The sequence below is a fragment of the Oncorhynchus mykiss genome, chromosome 15 (genome assembly GCF_057628025.1).
Source record: "Oncorhynchus mykiss isolate SJ-2025 chromosome 15, ASM5762802v1, whole genome shotgun sequence".
Taxonomy (NCBI): Eukaryota; Metazoa; Chordata; class Actinopteri; order Salmoniformes; family Salmonidae; genus Oncorhynchus; species Oncorhynchus mykiss.
In genome coordinates, this window is record NC_143036.1 from 13,745,391 (window position 1) to 13,754,940 (window position 9,550).

General features: G+C 46.5%; 1 pseudogene across 1 annotated transcript; it reads right to left on the reverse strand.

Annotated features, from left to right (window-relative positions):
* Positions 1-789: 789 nt before the first annotated feature.
* Positions 790-9,141, reverse strand: LOC110489601 (histone-lysine N-methyltransferase EZH2-like; annotated as a pseudogene). Its single transcript, XR_016487007.1, has 23 exons — positions 8,903-9,141; positions 8,719-8,845; positions 8,475-8,490; positions 8,372-8,384; positions 8,213-8,278; positions 8,054-8,119; positions 7,841-7,960; positions 7,452-7,572; positions 7,201-7,374; positions 6,881-6,986; positions 6,644-6,807; positions 6,121-6,218; positions 5,826-6,045; positions 5,599-5,759; positions 5,357-5,454; positions 5,177-5,217; positions 4,906-5,010; positions 4,637-4,815; positions 4,440-4,535; positions 4,215-4,295; positions 4,046-4,127; positions 3,722-3,806; positions 790-996 (listed from the first exon to the last, which is right to left on the reverse strand). The product of XR_016487007.1 is annotated as a histone-lysine N-methyltransferase EZH2-like (transcript).
* Between the last annotated feature and the right edge of the window lie 409 nt (positions 9,142-9,550).

A 9,550-nucleotide genomic window follows, 5' to 3' on the forward strand; every position in this document is an offset into this window, starting at 1 on the left:
TGACAAATAACATCTGCTAACCATGTGCATGTGACCATTAACATCTGCTAACCATGTGTATGTGACCATTAACATCTGCTAACCATGTGTATGTGACCAATAACATCTGCTAACCATGTGCATGTGACCATTAACATCTGCTAACCATGTGCATGTGACCATTAACATCTGCTAACCATGTGCATGTGACCATTAACATCTGCTAACCATGTGCATGTGACCATTAACATCTGCTAACCATGTGCATGTGACCAATAAAATTTGATTTGACCTCCAATATCAGGCTATAGACTCAAAACAGTGTTCTGGCACTCCAGTGTGTGTCTGTGGGGTCTGAGACCAAGGTTTGAACACTGGCTAAGGGAGTGGGGAAATGACCAGTCACAGAGATCTTTTGAATCCACATTTAGTCTAGCTGGTGGTCAGGGACTAATGCCAGGCCCGGGAAAAAATGATTTTTGGTCCCAGTAAAAGATTTACAACCAGTTGTGATTTCAAAGTCAATAATGTGTACATTCACTTGGATTGACCTCAAGTATAAAAAAAAAAGTATCACAGAGCTAAAGAGAACCAGTCAGTGGATTTATTAACACCTGTTAATGTTTGTTAGCTGTAAACAGGAAGGACGTTCTAGTGACCATAGTTACCAAGAGGCTCACAAATCCCAGAGAACTGAAAGATTTTTTGGGAGAAAAATTATTCAAAGTGAGAATAAGAGACTTTCCAGAATTCTTGAAGCATCCCAGGATTCCGACAGAGTCGTTTGTGTTTCCTGAAGAGAGAGAGAGAGAGAGAGAGAGTGTGAGTGAGTGAGTGAGTGAGTGAGTGAGTGAGTGAGTGAGTGAGTGAGTGAGTGAGTGAGTGAGTGAGTGAGTGAGTGAGTGAGTGAGTGAGTGTGTACAGCCTTTGTGTTGATCCAGAGGTAGAAGAGAGGATCATGGTATCTCTGACTCCCGCTCGATGCCGACATACTTCAGAGCATCAGCCTGACTGTACCTGAGAGAGAAACATGACCAGTTAGCTAGAGATGTCAAACCAACCACAAAGTGTGTGAGTGTACGCGTATGTATAAAAGTCGGTTTACAGTTACTCTAACATCATGTCAGTAGACAGAATGCGACAAGTGTTGATGGTTAAAAACACTTCATTTGTAAATCTGGAGGAAATGTCTGAAGACGGTCAGTTTCCTTGTCTCACAGGCATGAAAAAAGTGAATGTCTCCGCGACTGTCGCAACATTCATTGTCGTGGTTACTGGGCTGCTACAACGAAAAAAGACCAAATCCATCAGTGCAGAGACTGTGCTGCAGGTCTAAAATAGTCCAGTAGCATTAACTGCGTTTACTTTAGTCACTCACAACCATAAGCTGTTTTCTGTCAGCTCGCCATTACCTTGTAAATAATGTTGTTCCTCAATGAATAAAAAAAATAGATATACATTTAGATTAAAACTAGTCTCGTATTCACACACTATCACTGATCAATTCTCTCACATGTTAGAATACTTACTGGGCGATACAGCAACTTGTACTTTTTATCAAAAAAAACTAAAATCCTGGCATTGAAAGGGCATTTTGAGCTCAGGGTGTTGAAATTAACCTTGCTATGGGCTTTGTCACTTGACAAAGCTGTCGTACAGGAATGCCTGCCCAACTGTCAGCTATACCTCGGGTCATTAACGAGCTAACAACGAACCAAAACGTTGTTTAAAAAGGACTTCAAACTCAACTCTGGACCACTAATAAAAGGGACTGATTTCCACCTAGGAGACCAGGTGTGCGCAATTAATTATCAGGTAGAACAGAAACCCAGAAGGTTCCGGACCTTGTAGGGTAAGAGATGAATACCCCTGAAATAGAGCAAGTATGCTATTTGGAACACCAGGCTAATGAAGTCATGCAGAGTCTGTTGTTTTGTGTTTACACTTCATAACGATGACACGTATGATGTCGGACGACAGAATGTTCATGATGTCGGACGACAGAATGTTCATGATGTCGCTGCGACAGAGACCCGAATGCGGTTTCCAGTTGAAAGTATTCAGACCCCTTGACTTTTTCCACATTTCAGCCTCATTCTTAAATTCATTAAAATTACTTTTTTCCCCCTCATCAATCAACACACACACACACACACACATATCCATCATGCCACAGCAAAAACAGGTCTAGAAATTCCTGCAAATGTAAAAATAAAAAAAAATGTACAAAAAAAGGATTGAGTCAAAGCACAGATCAAGGGAAGTTTACCAAAAAATGTCTGCAGCGTTGAAGGTCCCCAAGAACACAGTGGCCTCCATCATTCTTAAATGGAACAAGTTTAGAACCACCAAGACTCTTCCTAGAGCTGGCCTTCCTGCCAAACTGAGCCAATTTGAGAAGTAGGGCCTTGGTCAGGGAGGTGACCAAGAACCCGATGGTCACTTTGACAGAGCTCATCTGTAGAGATGGGAGAACCTTCCAGAAAGGAAACCATCTCTGCAACACTTCACCAAACAGGCATTTATGGTAGAGTGGCCAGACGGAAGCCACTCCTCAGTAAGTCACATGACAGCTCACTTGGGGTTTGCCAAAAAGCACCTAGACTCAGCCCATGTGAAACAAGATTCTCTAATGAAACCAAGATTGAACTCTTTGGCCTGAATGCCAAGAAACACATTTGGAGGATACCTGGCACCATCTCTACGGTGAAACATGGTGGTGGCAGCATCATGCTGTGGGGATGTTTTTCAGCGGAAGGGACTAGGAGACTAGTTAGGATCGAGGGAAAGATGAACGGAACAAAGTACAGAGAGATCCATGATGAAAACTTGCTCCAGAACGCTCAGGACCTCAGACTGGGGCGAAGGTTCACCTTCCAAAAGGAAAATGACCCTAAGCACACAGCTAAGACAACGCAGGAGTGGCTTCAGGACAAGTCTCTGAATGTCCTTGAGTGGACCAGCCAGAGCCCGGACTTGAACCTGATCGAACATCTCTGGAGAGACCTGAAAATAGCTGTGCCGTGACACTCCCCATCCAACCTGAGAGTTTGAGAGGATCTGCAGAGAAGAATGGGACAAACTCCCCATAGACAGGTGTGCCAAGCTTGTAGCATCATACCCAAGAAGACTTGAGACTGTAATCACTGACAAAGGTGCTTCATTAAGTACTGAGTAAAGGGTCTGAATACTTATGTAAATTAGATACTTTTTTGCTTTTAATACATTTGCAAATGTTTCAGAAAAACCTGTTTTTGATTTGTCATTATTTAGTATTGTGTGTAGATTGATGGGGCGAAAAAACAAACATTTAATCGCTTTTAAAATAAGGCTGTAACGTAACAAAATGTGGAAAAAGTCAATGGGTCGGAATGAGGCCCTGTACCTTAATTAAGAGTTAGTCATTGAGACCAAATGGGGAGGGAAATCGACACCCTCCTCAGAGTATTCACATGGACACGTGTTGATTAATACGATCCTAGTTGACCCGGCCGCCAGGCCGCAGACTGGCTGGTCAGTAACCCTGTTGACCCGGCCGCCAGGCTGCAGACTGGCTGGTCAGTAACCCTGTTGACCCCGGCCGCCAGGCTGCAGACAGGCTGGTCAGTAACCCTGTTGACCCCGGCCGCCAGGCTGCAGACAGGCTGGTCAGTAACCCTGTCGACCAGGCCGCAGACTGGCTGGTCAGTAACCCTGTCGACCAGGCCGCAGACTGGCTGGTCAGTAACCCTGATATACTGACCTGTAGTCAAAGAAGGGCTCCTCTCAAGTCTGGATGGTTCTCTTAGCGAAGATCCCTATCCTGTGGTCCCCAGTCACCATCATCACTGCAGAGAGAGGAGACTGTCAGCACAACACAGAGGTCTTATCAGTCAAACGCTGCATCAGAGTGTTACGTCTGTTGGTCCCATCTGCCGGTGTATTAAGTTATATACACCAGACTGGCTGGATCAGCTGATATACATCTGGTGGTTTAAACACGGCTGTAGGAGACTTTCTCATCTTGACCCCTGGGGAAACATTCACAGAAAATCAACTAATCAAAGTGTTTTAGGGGCCGTCTGACCTTTTGCATAGCAGTTGGGATGGACGGAATGGTTGGCCAAACGAACCTTGTTTCCCTTCCTAGTAGCATCCACTACAAAGTCTGGGGAAGGGGAGGTGGGGGGGGGTTAGCTTGCCCTCCCACTTAACAAAAACGTTATTTCAATACTTTTGTGTGTGTGTGTGTGTCCATTGTTGAGGTTGAACAAGAAGCTACACATGTATTTGTCATAGACCTTCCCTCTGCGATCAGCCTCATCTTGGGAGATTATCTACAAGGAGGGGAGAGAGAGAGAGAAACACACACACACACACACACACACAGGATCAACAAACAGAACACAATTATTTTCCACAGGTTTATACATCACATACATGCAGGCAAAACCCATCACCCAGACAGAGTTGAGCCTCACCTCTCCACAGTACTCAGCGATGAACTCATTCTTCTGAACTGGCTCTTTGATGAAGATGCCCCAGCCTGCGACATCAGATGGCACTAAGAGTAGGTGCTGAGAGGTGGGGACAAAATAGTGAGCAACAGATACCAAACCAACAAAGGAAAAATCCTGTACAGCTGGACGATGCGATCCATACTGTGAGTGTGTTTTACCTTCTTGGCCCCCCTCTGTATGGAGCAGTATTTACAGGAGACGTTCTTGCTGTCCCAGTGTTCAGCGGCTCCGCAGGTCAGACACAGGTCAGGGTCACACTCCCTGACCGCCAGGTAACACGGACACTGCTTGGTGTTGCACTGGGCCTTACACCTGCATCCTGGGAAACGGTTCTGACCTACACACAGACAGACAGAGTGAGTGTGTCACAGGAACCGGTCATCTGCAATGTAATATTGTATGGAAATAAAGTATTTGAAATCCTCACACTCTGAGCTGCACTGGCAGAACTTCTCACAGAAGTTCTGAGCGGTGACACAGGGGCAGGAGGAGTCACATGGCTGGTAGTTATACGCGTGGTTGGACGAGCCATCTACAGGGGGAGGGGGTCAAGCACAGGTCAGCAACTTGCAACAAAAAAATAAATGAGTCATAAACTCGTCACATTGACCACAACACATTCAAAGTTTGTGTGGAGCCGCAAGCTAACAGAGTATTGTGAAGGTTCCACTGCTAGGACAGATGGAGACAATAGTAACCTTTCTTCAGCTGGATCGTCCTGCAGTAAGTGACCCATAACCTGAAAACACCACCACCACCAGTAAAGTTAGTATGTATTTTCCATGAAAGTTGACAACCAGATCCTCCGACTGTACCCTTCTCAGTCACCCCATTTGTGCACCCTCAAGGAGTCAGTCTATATTTTGGGCGAGGCTCACCTGTGGTGTTTCCTCTTCTTCTTGCGAGGGGGCGTGTCTTCGTTCTCGGCCGGGGTGCGAGCGATGATACTAGACTCCTTTACACGGAACTCGTACACCTAGAGACACACATTACTAGACAATATACAACCTGCAGAGTTAGACCACAACGTTATGAGTTCAAAGGGGGGAAAAAAATTAAGTAATGTGAAAGACAAGAGAAAATGACTCTCAGCATAGGTGCCCTGGTGATTGATACACACCTGTCTGCAGGTCTTGGTTCCTAGGAGTCGTGCTATAGGGGAGTAGTTATCATAGTAGGTTCCGATGAGAACCCTAAAGAGTGAAGCCTCGGCAGCGCTCCAATCAACAACCTGAGGATCACACGTCAGCTTCAACTTCACTGGAGTCTGTGAGTTACCCTCTAGAACACACACAAGGTAATGGTTGGTGTGTGTGTTAGCGTGTGTGTATGGGTGGTGGTGCCTACCTGAGCTGCTGGTGGTGTCCTTCTTATCATCATCCTCATCATCATCGTCGTCTTTCCCCTCCTGCTCGCTGTCCGTGTCTTTGGTATCCGTGGAGACTGTTGGTGTGCTGGGCCGGCTGTTGCCGCTGGGTCGTCCCCGGCGACAGATCATGGGGCGTTTGGAAGGAGGATTGGACCTCTCGTTTGCCATGCCGTCAGCGTACTCCCTCATCAAACCATCCTAGACAACCACCACAGGACATCAATCAGAACTGGAGGTGTCTCTCTCTCTGTGTGTGTGTGTGTGTAGACTTGCCTGCACCAGGTACATATAGCACTCGTCACCACAGGGTTTACTGTCCACCAGATTCTCCATGTTTTTACACTTATAGGTGTTAGGAGTGGCATGGAAGGCTGGAGAGCCAGAGATGAGTGGTCACAGTGAAGTCAGAGAGGGGTAGAGCAGAACAGTCTAAATGAGGAGAGAGAAAGAGTGTCCATACACTCACTGTGCAGGAAGCAGCATCGGTAGAACAGTCTAAATGAGGAGAGAGAAAGAGTGTCCGTACACTCACTGTGCAGGAAGCAGCATCGGTAGAACAGTCTAAATGAGGAGAGAGAAAGAGTGTCCGTACACTCACTGTGCAGGAAGCAGCGTTGGTAGAACAGTCTAAATGAGGAGAGAGAAAGAGTGTCCGTACACTCACTGTGCAGGAAGCAGCGTTGGTAGAACAGTCTAAATGAGGAGAGAGAAAGAGTGTCCGTACACTCACTGTGCAGGAAGCAGCGTTGGCAGAACAGTCTAAATGAGGAGAGAGAAAGAGTGTCCGTACACTCACTGTGCAGGAAGCAGTCGTATTTGAAGCGGCGTCGGCAGAACAGTGTGTGGAAGGAGTGTAGACTGTGTTCTCTCTGAACGGAGCAAGCGTTAGGACCGTCCATGTTAGGAGTACACTCTGGAGGCAATGCACCCGGCAACTGGGGCTCTGTCAGCTCCTTGTACCTGATAACACACACCTCATTATAGTACAGACAAAACAGAAATATGCACTACTGACACACACAGGAGTACTTACTTCTCTTTGAGTTCCTCTGCGGAGCCCTTATCAGGGAACATGGAAGAAATGGCCTCAAAGATCTTATCAGACAGAAACTTCTTGGAACTGTCACTGCTGCCTTGGCCTGCAAGCAGAGAACACATAGGGGTTTACACACACAACTTCCTAAAAAACAGCCACTGTGTCAGCCCACACAGGACACAGGAGGGTAAGCAGAGATCAAGACCTGAGAGGACCTAGGGAAGGGAACTAGGTGAGATAAAGGGGAGAGGGAATAGTTTTGGGATAAGCCTAATTTCTATTCTTGGTTGGATAATAGCAGAGGCAGTCAGCCTTACTTTCAGTGTTGATCAGGGATTCCTGGTGGGGATCCTCAACCATGTGGTCCTTCCTCTCACACAGCTCAATCTTCAACTCCTGCTCGTCTTCATCAAAATCCTCCTCGTTGTCACTGTACTGGGTCAGGGCCCCCACCAGCTCCACAAAGATCTCATCGTTAATGAAGCCACACACTGGAATCAGACACGTTCAGTCATTAAACATGACACCACATCAAATCAAAACGTGATAGTATAAAACAGTGTCTTACCCCGGTCTCTGTGAACTCTGCCGTCGTAGTTCTTGATGAGCTCCTCTATGAAGGTTCCGTCTTGGTCCAGAATCTCGTCTCCCATGTAGGGGATGTTGTGGAGAACCGTCTCATCTTCTACCTACAAGGCAGGCCAGGTGTATCAATAGGCACACCCGGTCTACTGACACACACACACACACACACCTGGCCTACTGACACACACACACCTGGCCTACTGACACACACACACACCTGGCCTACTGACACACACACACACACACACCTGGCCTACTGACACACACACACACACCTGGCCTACTGACACACACACACACCTGGCCTACTGACACACACACACCTGTCAGAACAAGCTTAGTGTGGAACAGTTTGTGTGTTTTTATGTTTACCATGAAGTTCTGCTGTAGCGGGGACCAGGAGTACATGACAGGTACAGAGGTCACGGCGTTGAGCGTCTTCAGAGGGATCACCTGTTTGGAGAACTCAGAGAAACCACTGTCCACCGTGCACTGTAGGAGACAATATACACAGAGAACTCAGAGAAACCACTGTCCACTGTGCACTGTAGGAGACAATATACACAGAGAACTCAGAGAAACCACTGTCCACCGTGCACTGTAGGAGACAATATACACAGAGAACTCAGAGAAACCACTGTCCACCGTGCACTGTAGGAGACAATATACACAGAGAACTCAGAGAAACCACTGTCCACCGTGCACTGTAGGAGACAATATACACAGAGAACTCAGAGAAACCACTGTCCACTGTGCACTGTAGGAGACAATATACACAGAGAACTCAGAGAAACCACTGTCCACCGTGCACTGTAGGAGACAATATACACAGAGAACTCAGAGAAACCACTGTCCACCGTGCACTGTAGGAGACAATATACACAGAGAACTCAGAGAAACCACTGTCCACCGTGCACTGTAGGAGACAATATACACAGAGAACTCAGAGAAACCACTGTCCACCGTGCACTGTAGGAGACAATATACACAGAGAACTCAGAGAAACCACTGTCCACCGTGCACTGTAGGAGACAATATACACAGAGAACTCAGAGAAACCACTGTCCACTGTAGGAGACAATATACACATTTGAGAAACTCAGACAAGTCACACTGGTGAAGAACTATAAAAGGTGAAACATGGTGAAAAACAATAAATGGATGTTTTTTTAAAAATGGACATCTGTTAGCATGTAAAACATGGATTTACAATATCTTTGGCTGGGTGCGTGTGTGAAGTGCACGCTGACCTCTGGTCCCTCGTAAGGAGCTAACAGATGTCATGATGTGAAGGGGCTGGATCCTCCTGGACTTCCACTCAGCATTCAGGATGTCTGTACGCTCCAAGATCCTCTGACGGTTAGAGTTAAACACACTCTGAGGAGAAAACAGACAGAGGTTTCTGACAGTCCGTCCGTCCGTCCGTCCGTGTACCTTGACCTCATCGGCCCGTCTGAAGCGTAGCCTCATGTACTCACACTTCACCCTCCTCCCCCAACCCACTGGTCCCTTCACAGACCGCTTCCCTGTCAGCACCATGGTCAGCCTGGAACACAGGCCTTTACAATCATGCACAGTACGGGAGAAAAGGCAAAGACCTATGCTTCCGCATTAAGGGCTGAGATTTGTATTTATTTTTTAAAAACACAACGGAACTTTGGACACCATTGTTCGTCATTGTACATGTTAATAAGGGGCGGAGTCTATTTCCAGAGTCATGAACGGTCATTCTAGTTTCCATTCCCATCTCTCTACACCTGTTCTACAGATGCACTGAGAAATTCAACGCCAGACCAGTTCAAAGATGGGGAAACACCCCAAACTAAACTTCCGGTTTCATGTCTCTAATTCACATTCAAAAGCTTTATTGTGCCTTTACTTGGGGGTAAAACAGAAATCACAAAATCAGTATTTGGCTTCCATCACAGGCTCAGTGCCAAACACAGTACTGCAGCCTCCATAATAACATGGAAATTAAATGGATGTTGAAGATGGCCCAAATTCACAAGCTGCAGAAATCATGTGTCTGCTTGAAGACTGCTGTCTGATTGGTCAAAACCACGTACTGATGACACACTACTA